Consider the following 19,466-nt stretch of genomic DNA (forward strand, 5'->3'; position numbering starts at 1 on the left):
AAGTATTAATAAAACATATACCTGAAGTTAAGAATTTGATTCCAAACTGTACTGGAAGTCAGGAGTGCCAATAGGCTATAAAAGTAGCTGCCACTGCTCCACTAGCAGCCACTTCTTTATCTCTCTTTTTGAAACAAAACTTTCTGCCCTCTTTTGCCTCCTCTACAAAGTCTTCCTCAAATATAGTCTTTATAAGAACTACCATACACCAGCCTCCATTATTTCATTACGACAATTCAATAAAACAGTTCATTTACTATCAGCATCCAAGTAGTAATTGTATTGCATTCTGTTGAGATAATAAAGATTTTGACAAAGAAGTTTTCAAGCTTATATTAATCGTCTTACTGAATTAATATGTTAAAAGAAAAATTATTCTATTTGCATTCTATCTGCAAGAATAGAATTATTGCTCCTGCTTATTCAAATGGATATAGATTTTGACTGCATAGACTTTTTTAAATTGCATAATATAGCAAAACATTTTCCTTCTTATTACAGAAAAAAAAAAAAAAATCAGTATGGCAGAGGCTGCCTTGTCAGCTCACAAGCTTACAGTGGGGAGGAATCAAGATTGTGATTACTGGAACAAGCTGCATCCTTCCAGTCTTATTCCTCCACGCCCTAGTTAAAGATCAGTTTACTCCAAGCACAAGTAGAAGGCTCAGCTACTTCTTTACTTTTATAAGCAGCCAAGGACACTAGAGCTTTCAGTATCTGAACTTAACTGACATTTAGCCAAGTCTTTGTCCTCATCCACTTCACCATTTCAAGCTGCAGTAACAGACACTGTTAAACTGGTTTTCATACCAACTTAAAACCAGATAATATAATTTTTTTTTTGCATTATGTCACGTTTTCAATGTATCACTGAATAACAGTTTAAGAAGAATATAATTCATATATGAAATAAGGAGGATCTTACATCAAAAAACACTGATGCATCTTTTAACTATTATTTGTATGCCTACAAATAGTTTCTCACTGCAGTAAAGTAACCTTATGCAGTTAAGGATCCCGGCAGGTCAATTTGCTGGCAGATCCAGAATTGCTATTATGATAAGGCTTTTTCTTTCTTCTCTATCTGATATCTTCATGTTTATAAAGATACTTGCTTGAAAACAACACTTTTTCAATCACACAGCGATCTCTTGGGAAGGTATGCTGAAAGCTTTGTTAATCTCTCCCAAAGTGAAAGGTTCACACTGCCGAGATACATTACTGATCAATCGAAAGTACATACAATAACTTGTGGGCTTCTCTTCAGTGTGATTCAATTAAAAGCCTACTGTGTTTTCATCTTCATACTTTCTTCCTGACTAGTCTCAGCTCTCTCTCTTTAGGCCACCTCAAATAATTAGAGGACTCAAGTCTGCTCCTTCTGCAAAACTGCCGAAATAGTCCAAAGTATGTCTCAGAGATAAAGAAAAAGAACTTAATATTGTGGCTGGCCATGACTGGACAGAAACTAAAGGAAAAATAAGAAAGATAGGAGAAAGCAGACTTTCACATTTGTTTAACATCACATTTCACAACATACACTGTGTATAACATTCTTCCCTGCAAGAAACAGAACAGTCTGCCACAAGTACTAAAAAATAAACATTCAGATAAAAATAATAGCCCTACCAAGCCAGACAGACAAGCAGTTAGAAAAGGCTTCTTCCCGCCTTTAATCTGAGGAATGTATCCTTAGCAAGTTCCTGAAGCCCTTTTAACAACATGACTTTTTCAGAGATCCCAGAAGATCAAGAATAGCAATGGTGGCCTTCTATTGGCAAACCCTACATACATAACCCTAGTGGGCAACTTTGTTGAAAGACAACAAGCACAGACACCACTGAAATTCCCACCATATAATAACCAAATAAGTTCTTGAATTGCTGTCACCAAGTAACTACAACCAGGTCCAGGAGCAATGCTATGCAGCAATCTAATTACAGTGCAACAAAAGACTGCATAAGAACCAAAATCCACATCAAAAAGCAGAGGCTAGAAAGTCCTGGCCACATGTGGATGACAAGAAGCTGACTGGCTTATTAATTGGAGCATGACTAACAGCAATGAAGGGGAAAGAATCCCTCATAAAAAGTCACAAATTTAAATGATGAAAAATATCACCCCCAGGAGCCAACACTGCTTTTGCTAGTTTTGCTCCTTCACCTAAATTGTCAACATCTCTATTTTGCTGAGCTGAACTGCAGCCAGCTCACCTTTGACTCATATATGAAAACAGACAGCCATGCTGTGCTGCTGATCTTGGCCGCACATTGAAAAACTGAGGATGGTTGCAATACCTTTCATTAGAGGAATGTAGTTTTATCATAACTGTAATTTCAAATACATGCGATTTGGTATGTGCTACGACTTTCTTCAGAGGAAGGGGCTGAGAACTACTCACCCCAAACACATTAACTGCTGTGCTTAGTCTCAGCCAAAAGCCAGTAATGAGCCACACGTAAACAGCAAACATACATATTAATGAAATAATTACATTAAATGCATCTCTTAACGCACTGACTTCATAGAGATTATATGGACAATTCACAAGGAGAAATACCAGCAAATAACCAAGCAAAGGTCTGTGAAGAGTCCTAGCTCTCACTGCAACAACGACTGATTAATATCGCAGGTGGCACTGACAAAGGCATAGTTTCCATTTCCAAGGAAACAGAACCACTTATTTTAATTAAGAAAAATAGCCAGATGAACTGCTGCATAGGAGAGGGGTTGAATGAGTTTGGGGATTTAAGTGTTAACCTTCCTGAACCCTCTTCAAAGGAGCAGCTAGCAAATAAAAACTATCCTCCTCCACCAAGAAAGGAACCTGAATGAAGAGGAAGAAAGTACTGCCTGAAGTATAAGGGATGCACAAGGACAAGAAACGTTTCTGGAGAGAACAGCACACAGCCGAATACACAAGCGAGACCTTCTCCAAAGGCTCTCTGCGGCTGAAAGGATGTCCCATGTGAAGGACACACATCACTGAAGTCAGGAGAAGCAGCAGAACTGACTCATGAGGGTTGCTGGCTGCCAGGAATGCTGTCTGGCAGACAGTGAGAGAGACATCGGGGTGTGTACTCAAACCCTCAGGGCCATAAGTGTGACACAGTGCAAATCCTTAGTGCACAGAATGGAAATTCGTATGGGTCTGATACATAAAGCTTTGCTGACTCCTAGAACATTGATAGGCTTGACTAATTACAGGACTAGCAGAAGAGCAGATACTTGTAATTTAACTGATCTCGTTAGATTTGCATAGCAATGAGAACTATTTTGAACTGATGCACTGGTCAGATGCATGATTATATTTAGATTTCTAGCTGTTGGATAGTGTGCCCAGCTGTCTCACAGTTAGCTATATTCTGCACAAGTCTACTTGTCTGAGTAAAAGTAAACCTGAGAAACAATTTTGGTATCTATTGAGCTACTGACTACTGAGGTTAGAGATCTTTTATGGTAAGAGGGAATAGCCAACAGCTGTCATCTGCATAATGAATATCAAACATTTTCAAGTGATATGAGAGCTTTCAGCAGCACTCTGCACTGAATATCATCGGAAAGAGAAGCAAGTGCTCATAAATATATGATGAGACTTCCCTGAAGAGAGAGAACAGAGGTACAAAGCCTTATTCCTATCCTCTGCAAAATCTTGCTCAAGAACTAACTCCATGTTAGACTATCAGCATGAAAGGAGCAAAGAGATGAGGAAAACCAAAATGATTTTCATCTGATTTTCCTTGACTTCTTCAAAGTCAGCAATCAATACAGACAATTCGCTGAAGAACATATGGACAACTGTTCTGAGCTACAACAAAGGTCAACCAGATTAACATCCAGTGCCTGGGTTTATGGGCAGGGCATGCTTCTCCTGAGGTATCCTCTTCGTTTTCAGGAATCTGCAGCTATGTATTTTCAGAGCCAGCAATTCTATTTTTGCATTTAATCACTGTAGATGGATTTTTCCTTCCATGAGTTTGTACAATTGCTCTTGGAACCACCCCTTTGACACCCACAACATCCGGTGACAATGTAATTATCTAGTGAAAGAAAAAGCACTTCCTGTCATTTGTTCTAAACTTCTTCACACTGTGCAAAGTAGGTGTGAAACGCCTTGCCAGGGGATGTTATAAATGTTAAAAGTTCACAAATACATGAAAAGAAATTGGACTAGTTCATAGATCAAAAAACAATCCCAAACTTCTTAATAGACAGACAGTGATTTTCTTAGGAACCTCCTGAATCACAGATCATCGGTGGCTAGGACAGTGTTGTGGGGAAGCAGGATTAAACGCTTGCCCCATCCTGCCCTGTCCTACAGATCATCTGTTCCAGGACAACGCTGGGTACTTGCACCAAGTTGTGGTCTGAATCACTGTAGCCATTCCTGTGTTCTATATTTGAAAAACAAAAACAAAAGCAACCCCCTCCAACAACTACATCAAACTTCTTTACCTTAAAACTGAAGTTAATTCATCCCAAACTGTGGGCTCTTCTGTATATGATTTCTCTTATCTTTTAACTACTAGCAATCAGATTTCATTTTGGTTTAGAAGGAATGGACACAGCAGAAGCGAACTTAAACTCTTCAGTGAAATATTTCCCAATAAATTAACCCTCTCACCTTGACACCTCTTGACACACTTTGAGACTTTACCTAGCAACTTCTTTATCTGATCCTGCCTGCTGTACAGGGAACAGTTCACAGAGTGCTACCAGTAAGGTACTGGTGCTTGGCATTCCATTTAACAGCTTATATTCTGCCTCAGGTGCCACCTGACTCCACAGCAAGGATGACCACTCACCCTTCTGTCGCCTCATTCCCTAAGAGACTGTCTAAACACCTTGTGAAGGCTCAGCTTCTTGCTCAACGTCATTTTCTTTTTCTTGGTTCACTATTTTGGAACTGAGTCCACCCAGTAAGATAAACAAAAATTTCCTTTCTCTCCTTATAAGAGGAGTATATATACTTTCTCTATTTTTTTTTTCAATTTATACTTTTTTTTCCATTTATATGACTTACATTTTCTGTCTTGTTACTATTTCTTTGAGTATATAACATTTACACTGGAGGAATTTAAGAACTGCAATATGAAACAGAGTTGGAGTGTAGCAAGTAGATAAATCCTAGTGTAATCAAAATTGACTCTGCCTAAGTTCCCACCACGATTAAATATGTAGTAATAGCAGAGATCAAACTGACTTCCTCTTTTCACAGTAAACTCCCATTCAGAGTGGAAGTTGAAGCCTTTCCTTGATCTGTAGCTGTTGCACAGAGAAGTTCAGAAGATCATCAAGAAACATTTTGCATATTTGTGATATGAAGATCACTCTCTTTCACGATTCTGTATTGGGTTTACATGGCAGGGTTTTGGTAGCAGGGGGGCTGCAGGGGTGGCTTCTGTGAGAAGACACCAGGAGCTGCCCCCATGTCTGGCAGAGCCAGTTCCAGCCAGCACCAAAACAGACCCATCACTGCCCAAAGCTGAGCCCATCAGTGACACTGGTGAAACCTCTGTGATAACACATTTAAGAAAGTAAAAAACCACTGCACAGCAGCTGTGAGAGAGGAATAGAAAATGTGAGAGCAACAACTCTGCAGACCCCAAGGTCAGTGAAGAAGGAGGGGGAGGAGGTGCTCCAGGCACCGGAGTAGAGATTCCCCTGCAGCCCCAGGTGAAGGCCATGGTGAGGCAGGCTGTCCCCCTGCAGCCCATGGAGGTCCACGGTGGAGCAGACATCCACCTGCAGCCCATGGAGGCCCCCACACCTGAGTAGTTTTAGATAGGGTCCACGGTATCCTTTTTTTCTGGCTGTACCACTGATGAAATGCAGAAGTTGTTCTAGGGCTGTACAGTGATAAAACTCATAATTCAGGTAACACTGGCCAGAACTTCTGTAAGTTGATGAACATGAATTCAAAACATTAACATCTCATTCTGGATCACTAATGGAAAGCTAACATTTGGGCCTTAGAGTGTTCCTTTTGTGCAATATAAGCAATTAGATCCCACAGTATAAGTTACTGAGTTCTCCTGGAGTACTCTGCAGCTGGACCCATCAGCTAAGCAGAATCAAATTGGTGTTGATTCAAATATTCCTGGGCCAGAAGGGATTTTATACCATTCACACTATATTTGCTCACCCACAACATACAGTCCATTTTATTTAATTCATTCACTTCTGCATCAATCCAATAATATTACAGAAGACAGTTTTACAGATCTTTTCTAATTACCAGCATTGAATAAAATGGATGAATGTTCACACATGCAATGTCATCTTAAATTAGAAATTTTTCCAAATATCCTTAAAGCTGCATGTGGACATTCACAATCACAGTTTCATAGCATAAATGTGTAGAAAGCAAAACTAAGTCTTAGTACTGTACTGTTTTCTCTGGTAACCCAGTGCTCAAACACTTATCAGATATTTTGGTACATTCAGTATGAACAGGGAAAACAATGCCTTGCTCACTTCTGCTTCTTCCTCCCTACATAATCTGTACTGCTCTGTTGCTATTATGTTTTATGGAAATAAGTGGAATTATGGAAAAGCATAAAAGTCCAGAGGAATAGTGTAGGAAATATAATCAAAGACATTTAGAAAACAAATAACATGTCCTGTTGTTGAGAATAAACTGCCTTAGTTTTCTCCAGCTTTTCCACTTTTTAGCAATTATTTCTAACAAAACAAAGAATTAATTTTAATTATTCAACAAATGAGGAAAATACCTCTGTTCTTTATTTGCATCAAAAGGCTTTGTAAAATTCCCCTAGGAAATCAGTTGTGTTTTTGCATTTAAGTAACCTCAAAAGGTGCTAATTGTTTCAGACACTTCACCCCCAAGATCATTATCACTTAAATTTATTGATGCAAACTACTTACTATTTTGTTGCCTCTCATTTTGAGAGAAAGACATGCTGTTGTAGATTTACAAGGCATTTGCCAGTTGCAGCTCAAGTACAAAATGAAGAGCTAAGGGAGATGATTTTGGCAGGCTCAACACACAGTCACTAATGTCAATTGTTCAGTTGTGTACTTGCCTCGTCTTTCTTTTTCTCCTCTTCATTCATTACCATTTATTATTACACTACCATAAATAGCCTATGTTTTCATAGATCATACCAGATCTAGTCACACTCTGTTGGAATATTTTGGTTAGATTTCCTTTCATTCCATACCCTGTTTTTTTTAGAATGTAGGGAAGAAGTCACAAAAGTGAAAAGATGTATGTGATCACATTTAAATATGATATTTGGTTTTCTTTTCCAGATTTAGAGTATGAACACCACAAAAGATATGACTTTCAGCATGAACAATCAAAACCAATAAAACAATACAGAAGTATTTCATCCTATGTTTAGTAAAATAAATTTTATGAAACTGCCTTTAAAAAGTTGAGTTTTACCAATGTTCTCCTTTTCTTATGTCTACTATTGACTACATACTTGGTTTTAATAGGATTGTTTTTTCCCAGGTGTTCTGGTTTTGCCTGGGATAGAGTCAATTTTCTTCACAGTAGCTAGTTTGAGGCTGTTTTGGATTTGTGCTGAAAACAGTGTTGGTAATACAGGGAAGTTTTCGTTACTGCTGAGCAGTGCTTACACAGAGCCAAGGCCTTTTCTGCTCCTCACCCCACCCCACCAGCGAGTAGGCTGGGGGTGCACAAGAAGTTGGGAGGGGACACAGCCGGGACAGCTGACCCCAGCTGACCAAAGGGATATCCCATACCATATGGTGTCATGCTCAGCATATAGAGCTGGGGGAAGAAGAAGGAAAACGGGGAGGATTGGAGTGATGGCATTTGTCTTCCCAAGTAACCGTTCTGTGCGATGGAGCCCTGCTTGCCTGGAGATGGCTGATGCCTGTCGATGGGAAGCAGTGAACGAATTCCTTATTTTGCTTTGCTTGCATGCACAGCTTTTGCTTTCCCTATTAAACTGTCTTTATCTCAACCCATGAGCTCTCTCACTTTTCTGATTCTCTCCCCCATCCCACTGGGGTGGAGTGAGCGAGCAGCTGTGTGGGGCTTAATTGCCGAGTGGGGTTAAACCACGACACCAGGTAATTTGGGGAGAAGGAAAAATCATCTAACACAGGGAAGGGTCACCATCTCCGAACTGTTGACTTGCTTCTTTTCAGTACACTGAAAATTGTTGTGTACTGAAAATGGTGAAACTCCTTTTAACTGCAGCTATGCTCTTTGCAGCAAATAAAAGGAGGGACTGAAATAAGAGAAGAAAATATAAAAGGAGAAAATCCAAATTTATAAATAACAATCAGGAAGCTCTTGTAGATGAAAGAAAATGGAGCCGTTCTAGCGCAAAACATTTGAAGTAACAGCAGTATACCTGGCATCCCACTCTTGAGTAATAAGTTGCAATTGAAATTGAGATAAGAGTGCAATGATATTTTGAAAAATCACTCGTCCCTCAGCAATCAGCAAGAATCAGTTGTGGGAGAAATCTGCTACGTGAATTCTTTCTTTCCCATGACCTACTCATTCCTGAAAAAGACTCTAGTTTTATAAGGGGAAAAACAAAAAACAAAACCAAAAAAACCCCACACTTTTCTTGATACTTTTCTGACATGAAATTAAAATAAGACATTATTCTGAGTGTGAGAAGATATGGAAAAAGAGCTCTTCAGTAGCTTTCTGGTTTGTCATGGTATGCAAGTATCACGTTGAAATAGTCTCCCATATGTGCCTTGGTCATAACGGCAGCAGGGCCTGTCTCTCAGTGCGCACAACTGCAGAAATTTCTAAATAAACATTCACCGGGGATGACAAGAGGCACAGATGACTCCAAGGCCCTTCAGAATTGTTCTTACAGCTTCTGAAAGTCGCTTACCTGGAAAACGTGAGAAGATCTCTTAAGCTACCACAAGGATGTCTGTGGCATTCTTGAGAATATATTTGAATTTTAATAAAAGGTCAGAAAGCATCTGGTATTTTTGGAAAATAAGATTAAACTCTCTTTCTTTAGAGGGTGGTGTTCTTCATGAAGAGTGCTAAGTGGTACAAGTAGGTCCCATTACGGCTTTTTCTGAAGCAACATTGTTTAATTTTTTTTATTTTATTTTCATTCCCCAACAAGAATTTTGGAAACACAGACACAGGTCAGAAGAACAATACAAATGAGAAAGTAAGAGTTTAAAAAGGACTTAATGAATTAAGAATAGCGAAAATAAATTTCTTGACCCAAAGGTCAAGAAAATCTGGTGTAATATTCTTCAACGCACATCTGTGATTTTTAATTAAAATCTTTCTGTGATGTAAAACAGTTGAACTTTGGTCTATACTGAATAAAAGTCTGCTAAGCTAATTTATTTAAGGAGGAATAATGTGTGATCATTTGGATAAGCTACCGTTTAAGTTAGCCCATAAAAGCCAAATGAAATTCATGGTATGTTTTAATTTGGCTTAAGTTAACATAGCACCAGACTACAATAATTCCCCATTTTATAGAAGTCTCAGGCTGGAAATGGATAGAGTGCATATCAGCACTGGTAAACATCATACATTTTTTTCCTTTAATGCCTGGCAAAAGAGACAGTGTGGAGAGAATACAATTTTATTTTAACCACTACCCAGATGGCATGACAGTCAGTGTGTGAGTAGGCACAGTGCTTCACAGTCCGCAGGTACCAAGACCCCTCAAAATCCAAGTATTGGTTAGGATCCTTGCTCCCTTTTCCTAAAGACCAGAGTACCTTTTTCCTCCCCCAGGCTGAAACCCAAATTTTGAATTATGACTTGCCTTATGCCTGACAGTGGATTTCTCCAGTAGGTGGAATATGCCTGCAATGGCTACAGCACTCTAAAACTCTTCTGATCCCATGGGCCACCATATTTCATGCAGTGCAAATTGTCACAATAAACGCTGTTATTCACAGGAGAACTACACAGTCCAAGAAACTTACCATTTCTGGGAATGTTTTGAAAAAAGGGATTTTTTTTTAATTTAAAAAAAAAAAAAAGAGCAGCAAATTGATCTACAGCACCTGACAGACTGAACATGCTCCTGGTTCAAACTCATTGTGACAAATGGTGTCACCATGTGTGACATCATTGTGCCACAACGGTGCACTATCCATTTCCCACACACACAAGTACTTCCTGAGTGCAGAACAGGGCAGGAAGGCAGACAGCAACAGAGAGACTCCTAAAGGGAACTGACAGACTAACACAAACCTGAGGTGTCATGGGCTTAGCTGCAAGAAGGAGCAGACTCAAAGTTGAGCCTCAGAGGCAAAGGAAAGAAAAAGGAGCAGCCCTAGAAGTACAGGGAGATACTGGAACAGAAATATGTTTAAAAAGGATTCAAACTTCATGAACTTTACAGACAGGGTTATCAAAGGTATTTCTTTGAGACTTTTATTTAATAACTTGCCCGACTTAATTTGAGTTTTCCCTATTTAAAGGCTCACCTTGATCTAGTTGGGTTTTATATTCCAGGGAACTAATGAGTCGAGATTAGCAACCACTTCAAAAACATGGAATGGTGGATCTGTCTGACTCGTGGTCCTGTCACGTTCACACATGGACACTAAATTTCTCCAGCTTTAAAGCTATGCAAGCAAGATATTGCCTTCATGCTGCAAATTGCAACCTGGTTGAAAAAGAGCTGTTCCTTTGCACGATCAGGACAGGCTAGCAGACTGCCAAATAAATCCTCAATGCTCACATTCAACAGCACAGTATGGGACTTCAGCAAGCAGAATGACCAATACTCTTCCCCCTTGGAGCACCTACAGAGGATCTTAATTAAGCTTGCCAAGAGCAGGGCATTACTCACTTGATGTATCAACCCTTTGGGGTTCCCTCCTTATGCTCCAGAAAAAATAGGACATGTGGAACAAAAGTGAAAGAGAGCTGGGTTGCACGCAGGTGAAATGCCCACAGAGTGCATAGATCAAACCTGCAGTCAGCCCCAGATCAACCTCCCAGGTATTTAAAAGCAAATACATTCAGTGCAAGTCTGGAAACTGCAAACAATCCACACTAGAAGCTAAGACCTGCTAGCTTGCCCACCTCAGCCTAATTAGGTCATCCTAATTCTCTTCCTTAGTTACCTAATTTAGTTTGTTAAATGTGGTATATGTTCTGAGACACTCAGAACAAATTCATTTGTTCTTCAACTCTGTGCCTGCTTGCCACCCAAGGTGAACTATAAGAGGTGTAACATAGAAGAGAAACTGTTCTGTCTCTGTGCGTGCTATTGTTCTTCATAATAAAATCCCAACATGAACTCCCTCAGACATGTCTCACAGAACTAGTAATTCCTGCCGGTTGTGCGTAACCAAACTCTACAGAAATCTCATTGACACACACCATGAGGAAGTTCCAAACCACCAAATCCTCTGTCATTTGTCCAGTTACCTTCACACTATGGTTATATTTGGCACCTCACTGATTGCTGCTATTAGTTTGGCACTTAATGCTCTGCTAGGCACTGCTACCCCGTAGGCAAAGCTCATATGCATGAGTAGAATTCACGGCTGTGTGAATTTACTTTTTTGACTTGTCTAAACTCTACTAAAAATGGCTCAAATAATCTCTGCTAAACTCTAAATGGCTAAACTCTACTAAATCATCACAGTGGAAAATTCTCAGACCAGTTTAGTACCTGGATAGACAAACAGATCAGTTTTTCCATCGGTCTACAAGACCTCCCTGCCTTAAAAATCTCCATGATTTTGCCAGACTCACTCAGTCCTAACTTGCCCAGACATTAAAAAAAAAAAAAATCATGCAAATATCAAGCTCCTTGAGACAGCCTGCTTTCTGTTACACTATGTACTCCAACAGAGCTGAATTGCTTTAAGATTGCACAGGGAACTGAACGGATTCTTGACATCCCTTTACCAAATAAGTACTGACTGTCACCCAGAATCCTGACAGGCTGAAATGGTACAAAACGCTAATAGAATCATTTTAATCATTTTGTCAAGCGTGGCTGACACCACATTGTCACATGGAAAAAAAATTACTTTGTACAGTTCTGGATCAATTTTATTTCTTACTATGGCATCACAAAGGTAAAAGAAAAGGTGTGAATAGTTAAAATTTTCTTGGTGGTTTTTTAGGTAACAAACTGAAAGAAAATGTGCAAGTCCTGACCAGGTGAAATATTAAATTGTCAATGACCCTGCCCAGGGAAACCTTTCTTAAAATATACCAGTGTTATGAATACCTTAATAGATTTCAAATGTCTTAAATACAACACTCTAGGGTGCCTCAAGGGGAGGAAAGACGTTACTGTCATTAAGTCTTCTGGTACAAACTAGTGGTGCAGTAAAAGAGACCTAAATAGGTTTTCTGTTGGTTACCTGAAACTGCATAAAAATTGACAGCTGTGGAAAGTGTTGGTGCAGGAGGGAGGCACAACATCTTTTTAAAAACCAGTAGCAAGAATGCATACTAGCAAGCCTGCATTTCAAGGTTTTGAGAAAATACAAGAGCAGACACACTCCAGTGCTGTAGGCCGGATGGCACAGTAGCACAAAGAAAAACATTTTCTACTTAGGCTGTGGTCAGAAACCATCACCTGCCTGCTACCCTTCCACAGCACACTGAGAAGAGTTCATGTGAGTGGTTTCTGCTTCAGGTAAAGCAAGTTTGTCTGATTACAGTTGATATTGATAGTTGTTCAAATATAAGTCAGCTGACCTCGCACTGAAGAGGATGAGATTTCACATCATCCTTTCTACTTTGACAAATCAGGATGTGTATGTACGTGTGTGTGTTGGTGCATGAATGCAGGAGCAGGGACAGACAGAGGACAACAGTTTTCCCGGTTGCCACAGCTCTTCCTGCAGCACTAATTCGACTGCTATGCTTTGAGAGTGAACAACAACACAGTAGTCAAAAGGAGATGCTCTCTTCAACATCCCATATCTCAGCCTCAAGAATATGACAGTTTACCAGCAGACTTCTACATTCTAATCATAAAAAAGATACCCACAAGCAAACAAACAAACAAAAAACCACCACCCACCCCACCGATCTCTCCAGCAATGGAGCTGGAAGCGCAAGTCAACTTGGGCTAAGAACCATGCGGTGATAAATAATGTCTCAGGTGCCAGTTGATGAGACCATGGAACAGCCCCTTCCTCAGGCGCAGTGGAGATTGTATTCCCTAGCAACAGTAAAACCAGTGAAACAAACCGGGATAGATTCTCCCACTGCTTTCTACTTACACTGCTAGCTGCAAACTGATGGGAGAATGAGTGAGTACTGGCTTCCAGTGTGCTCAAAATGCAGTTTAAGCTACTATATGAGTTGGAAGATAGGAGACTCACACCCACATCAAAGAAGAAGAGAGACAGGCAAAGATACATATTAATCATAAAATGCACAATATTAACATGGATTTGGGTGGCATATGGTGTGTTAACATGCAAACATGTGCCTCAGTTGGGGAAAAAGAAAAAGCATCATATGTCTCTCCTAACCGCAAAAGCTTATTCACTTCTTTAAGCTCAGCTTACCAGAATTGTTCAACAGATATCAGTTAGAAGCAGATATGACAAAACAACTACACCTCCAGATTTCAGAACTCCTCATGCTTTAAATTCACTATGATAACAAAACTCTGTTGAGGGAAGGAAAACAGAAAATTTGTCCACTGCTTTCTTCGATGTGTTGTAATCGCTTCTGTGAATTTACTTTATTTATAAACTATGACTAGTGTGTATTCAACCGTAAACATTAGAAACAAATAAGAACATAATTAATTAATTCATGTCACAATAGAAAACAAATTTAGAAAATTTAGACTACAACAGTTATTTGCAGTGTTACTCAGAAAATATTTCTCAAGTTTGTATTTTAACATTCAAATCAACATACAAAAGGCTTTTCAGTACTTAAGACTTGCTACATAAACTACTGATAATCAACTTCTGAGTGCTCTGTTCTTCCGCTCTATACCACAACATATGGAAAACAGAGATTAGCTCACAGCTAACAAAGCATTGGTTCTTCTGTAAAATTGCTAGGAGCTAGTCAAAAGAGAATCTTTAGAGTCTTGTTTTGGTGGTTTTCCGACTTGTCTGTGCATTAACTCCATCAGGTGTATTATTAGCAACTGTATACTAGTCACCCCCGTATTCCTCACTGACTAGAAATAATTTGCTTTCTAATGCAATTCTTGGTTTATAACTGTCAGTGAATTTGCACACATACCTTGAAATGTCATTTAACAGTCTAGTTTGTCCTTTTCAAAAAACATTTAGCAGCATTAGCTCCTGTACTTTCTCATCTTCAGTAAATATTGGATAAGTTCTTAATTACAAATTCTTAGGTTCCAGCAACTAGGATGCTATGATTCTAAAGGCCATTTAATCAAAAGTATGTAAAACAATATGACTATCTTATGAAAGACCTGTGTAAATTAATCTGATATAAAGTATTAGTTCAGCATAGAGACGATCTTTTTTTTCCCAAGAAATCACATTTTTATAAGATACCTGTATTAAAAGTGACACCCAGATTGTGCAAAAGAAAGCAAACAGCACTGCTTTCTATTTAGAAATAATAAAACAGAAGTGATATTGGCACAGCTTTAATCTATTATAAATAATTTAATTGCCTGCCATTTGCAAATAAGCCCCATTTTAAAACCTCACAGTTTCTGTAAGCACTCCTATTGACATTACTCACTGGGGGACTTCAAACTTTAAGAAAATATTTATGATTGAGTAATGTCTTCAAAAAAGTTATTTCTTCTGCTTAATGAAAAATGTTTATTTTGTGGGGGATGATTTTGTTTCCTTTTACTATAAACCACAATAACAGTCATCAAGGACCTGAGTAGAAGATACCTTTTTTCCATCTCAACATCTAGACAGAGTAATGCTTCTAATTTAACTCAAATAATTTCAGGACACCTTTAGCAGAAAGGCAGAAGCGTACCTTGTCCAGACCATCTTGGGTCTGGCAGTTAAAAAACTCTTCCGAGTGGCAGGACTGAATTACCTCAAGCTGAGAAGAGACAAAAACACAAGGCTCTAAATATCAGCTAATGCTCTAAACACAAAGGTCAAAGTCAGCTACCCTCCTTTTATGCTGAGTCCAACCCCTGCCGGCAAGTGCTTGTCAGACTAACCCTTTTTAGACTCAAATCTAAATGCAGTAACTCCTTGAAGCCATTGATCTCTGAAGAAAGAGTTTGGTGATGTACAAACATAAACCCCTCTTTTGATGCGATTGATTAGTTCTATAAGAAGCTAGCAAAGCAGAGAATATTAGCTTGGAATTCAGTAAGTTACAGTAATGATTCAGGAACTCCTCAGAAAGTACAAAAAGGCAAAAGCTGAATGAGCTAAAGGGAACATCAAGGCAACCCCACAGACTGTGGAGCCAAGTGGAAAAGGACAGAGGCCAAGACTTCACCTTGCCAGATCTCTCAAAGACACAGCTTTCTCCTTCAGGGAAGTTGTTGGAACAGCAAACCGTAGTGTTTTGCTCATAACTCATTTACCTAAGCTCAGCCAAGTTACACTGTTATGTTTGTACACTGGAGGGCTGGGCTGCCCTTCAGTGGGGCCTTGACAAGCCAAAGGCATGGGTTGACAGCACCCTCACGAATTTCATCAAGGCAAGTCCAAAGTCTTGCATGTAGGAGAAAATAGTCCTATGCAACAGTTCAGGCTGGCTACTGACAGGCTAAGTAGCACTCTTTGAGAAAGGAAAGTGGGAATCTGGTGAAGAAGAAGTTGAACGAGTCAGCAGCGTGCCTACGCAGTAGTGAGTGCTAACTGCAGACTGGTCTGCATTAGCAAAAGCATAGCAAATGGTTTGATGGGAGTGACTATTCCCTTCTAGTCATCATTGTTAAAGCTGCATTTCAAGTTATGCGCTCATTTTTGAGCCTTCAGATACAAAAGAAATACTGATAAACAGGAGAGAATCCAAGGAGAGCCATCAAAATGGTGGTGGAGCCCATGATGCATGAGCAACAGCTGAGGAAGCTGGGCTCCTTCAGCCTCAGGAAGAGAAGGCTACCAGGGTCTCTAATTGCAGTCTTCTAGTCCCTAACAGGGGGAATAGAGATGGAGCCAGACTCTCCTCATAGATGCCCAGTGGAAGAACAAGAGGTCACAGTCTCAAGTTGCAGCAAGACAAATTCTGATTAGATTTAAGAGGAAAAAGGGCAAACTGAGTGATCAAACACCGGAACAGGTTACCCAGAGAGCCTGGGAAATCTCCAACCTTGGAAATTTTTAACACTGAACAGGACAAGGTCCTGAGCAACCTGATATATATTCAGGGTCGGCCCTACTTTGAGCAGGATGTTGGACCAGATGACCCCCAGAGGCCCTTTTCAATCAAAATTAATTTATGATATTTCAATAGCAAGTAGCCACAAGAGCTGAAGCAAAGCAAGAAAGGCAAAATCAGCCTCAAAGCACCATGTTCAGCCACAGCAGCCTCCAAGGCAGCATTAATTCTAGCTAACCCATCAGGAATTCCAGCATTGATGCAACAAGGTCTGCAAAATTTTGATCAGCACCCATGAGCTCTGAAAAAAAAAAAAAAAAAAATAGGGTCTTCACCCCATTTTTGGGATGAAGCTGTGCAGTTAAAGACTGCAAAGTTTCTAGGCTAAGGCTTGCATCACACCTTTCCACCACCACTAAGAATCAGCTTGCACTGGGAAAGCCAAAGATTACTTTGGCTAGCATTTACTTATGACAGCAGTAAGAACATATATAAAATGCTTGAGAAAGAATGGCATTGTTAATTTTCACAGAACAATTGCATGATCTCTGGCTCTCATGTGAGATTTTATTTGAAATCTTGTTTTTTGTTTTGCTTTTTTAAATTACATTTCCATCATGATTTGTTCTCTGCTAGCATAAAGAGCATTATTTACAAATTGCTATGGATAGTTGGACAATTGGTATCATCTGCTGTTTTCTTTGTACTAACATCAGACTGTTTTGCTGCAATTTTTCTAACTAGATGAATTTCAATTTGTCTAGTTAAAAATTTTTTCTTTTTTAAACATCGTTTAGTCAAGCAAGTGATATCTATGCTCTTTCATTTTTTATGCACTTAACTTATGTTCACCCAGCAACTTCGAACAGGCGAGGAAAAAATACAGTATGACAATATTTAGTCCACAAACACAGGATTTGCCACTTTTTGCTGAGGTCCCAGGACAATTCCTTGCAAGTCAGAGTTTGCTTTCTCTGAGCTTCTGCAATGATAGTAATTTTCCTTGTACTCATTTAAATGAAATATTGAAATACTATAATCATTTAAGGTATTTATAGCTTAATGTAATTACAACTTCCCCTAGAAAACACCAGATTGTCTAGGCTATATTCCTGGAAAGAAGGCATCTGCTAATCTTGGTAAACAGAGCGGAAAAGTGGGATCTGATTTAGATTAAACATTCTTAATATCCATTCATTGCTTTTCTCAGGACTATGCTGAGGCTGGGACCAGCACCAGAAGTTGCCAACATATGATACACCCTGCATAACTAAACCCTTGCTCCCCATCACATCACTCTCCAGCTGTAGGGGGCACAGTGTTTCACACTGGAGTTGCTACTGGTCAGGAGACATACAGAAGCCTGCAGCTACAAGAGAAAAACACTTAAATGTAATTCATGTGTTTCAGCATCAGGATCTTGTCTTTCAGGCAAGTGCTATACTCTATAGAGCTAAGAGGTGGAAAAATAGTGTTGGGAAGTTTTTGGGGTAGAAAAATGGGTGGGAACAGAGAGATGATAAAGTTAGGAAAGGTAAGGGGACCTGAAACAGTCCTGACAGACAGGAATGGCGCCAAGTGAATCTGCACTAAAATACTCTTCTTCTAAATTGTGATTGTAAGACCTTGTCCTTTAAGGACAGATCTCATTTGAATGACTTCCTTTAGGTAATCAGATAAAAAATACTTTTGATCTCCTACCACCTGATTAAAATGGGCAGGGAAATAGCAGATGACAGGTGTGTGTGCAAGAATCTACTGTCATGTATAGCTCCCATCTTTTCCTCAAGCACTCCATAGCCCTAGCACCACTTCTGCCCTAAGACATCCCAGTTATTTTTACCCTGATCCTTCTCCTTCACACTCTATTGAAGATCTTTCCGCATTTGTGCCTTCTGCATTCTCTTGCCCCAGGGCTAGGATTACTTACAGAGCTCAATTAAAAATAAGCGTAATCATAATCTTTTCTGCTAAAGAGAGCCTGTATAGCTTCTATATGCTTCCCTGTGTATCCTACAATCTGTCTTAGCCATATCTCCCAGTTCCACTAATACTTGATCCTGAGCTCATATCTGTGTCTAACCCAGCACTCCTGGTACCTTATCAATACTTCTGTCCTGCATTCCCATTGACTACTGGCATCCCTCTTTCAAAGGGTACAACCAGAGACACCTAAGTAAGTACAAGAGGCTGGGCATGCTACTGCAGCAGATGTACATACAGCAAATATCCTCTGACAAACAACTTCTGTGATGGACTTCTGAGAATTTATAAAAATATTTCATAAGATAGCCTTGCCATATTGCTAATTTGGATTTCTAACAGACATCCAAACATTTTTTTACTGAGCATTCAGTATCATTTTCACTTGGGAGAACATCGTGTGTGTTACCTCATTATTGTATGCTCTGTTATTCAGTGTAGTTTACACAAGGCAGTTTCAGATCTAGCATTCTCAAATGTTGGCATTCAAATAGAAAGGAAATTGTCCAACACATTGCAGTATCAGTATGGAAAGGGTATTTTTAAGGAAATTTGCATTTGAATTTTTTTTAGTATAAGGAGATGAAAAACAGGACATGCTATCCCTATGCTTTATGTAGTACTATCAACATGATCTTTGCTGTTTTGTTTTCCAATAAACATAAATATCAGTCCCAAATATTCATGATACTAACTTTAAAATACTCTCTTGAGTGTAACATACCTGTATTGATTTGACTGATAAATTACTCATGGAAGATAATTTAAAGAGGTTCAAGAGAAGAAGTATCTCACGCTAGATGCCTCCTCTTGCTTCTCCCTTGTCTTTGTCCTAGCCCGCTGACCATGAAGAGAGAGAGATACAAGCCATTGCATCAGCAGACTAGTACAAAGCCGCTGTAATACAAGGACCTTCAGGACTGTCAGCAGACAATTACCTCAGCAGAGAACAGCAGCGTGCAGCAGCTGTAATAGCTTCTGTACAATTCTTCCCCATCCCCCAGTGCTCAGCAAACACTATGAGATCAGAGAGAGAGAGAGAATAACTGGCACTTTCTTGTATGTCAGGAATAACTAGCTTCCTATCACCCACCTCGTGCAGGTAGTACAACTTAAAAACTTAAGTTCTTTAAAAATTTTAATTAAAGGACAAGTAAGGAGTACAGCCCGTCAGCAGATGGGCAGCAGATAACTGCAGTAAGCCCAGCATTAACACTCAACCTGATAAATTGCAGCATATGAATTCCTTTGC

The 19,466-nt window shown here is 39.4% G+C and overlaps 1 protein-coding gene across 1 annotated transcript in view; it reads right to left on the bottom strand.

Annotated features, from left to right (window-relative positions):
• GABBR2 (gamma-aminobutyric acid type B receptor subunit 2) overlaps positions 1–19,466 on the bottom strand; it is a 491,815-nt gene that overhangs the window by 383,025 nt on the left and 89,324 nt on the right. The window lies entirely within an intron of this gene.

The sequence above is a fragment of the Ciconia boyciana genome, chromosome 2, assembly GCF_034638445.1.
Source record: "Ciconia boyciana chromosome 2, ASM3463844v1, whole genome shotgun sequence".
NCBI classification, from domain to species: domain Eukaryota; kingdom Metazoa; phylum Chordata; class Aves; order Ciconiiformes; family Ciconiidae; genus Ciconia; species Ciconia boyciana.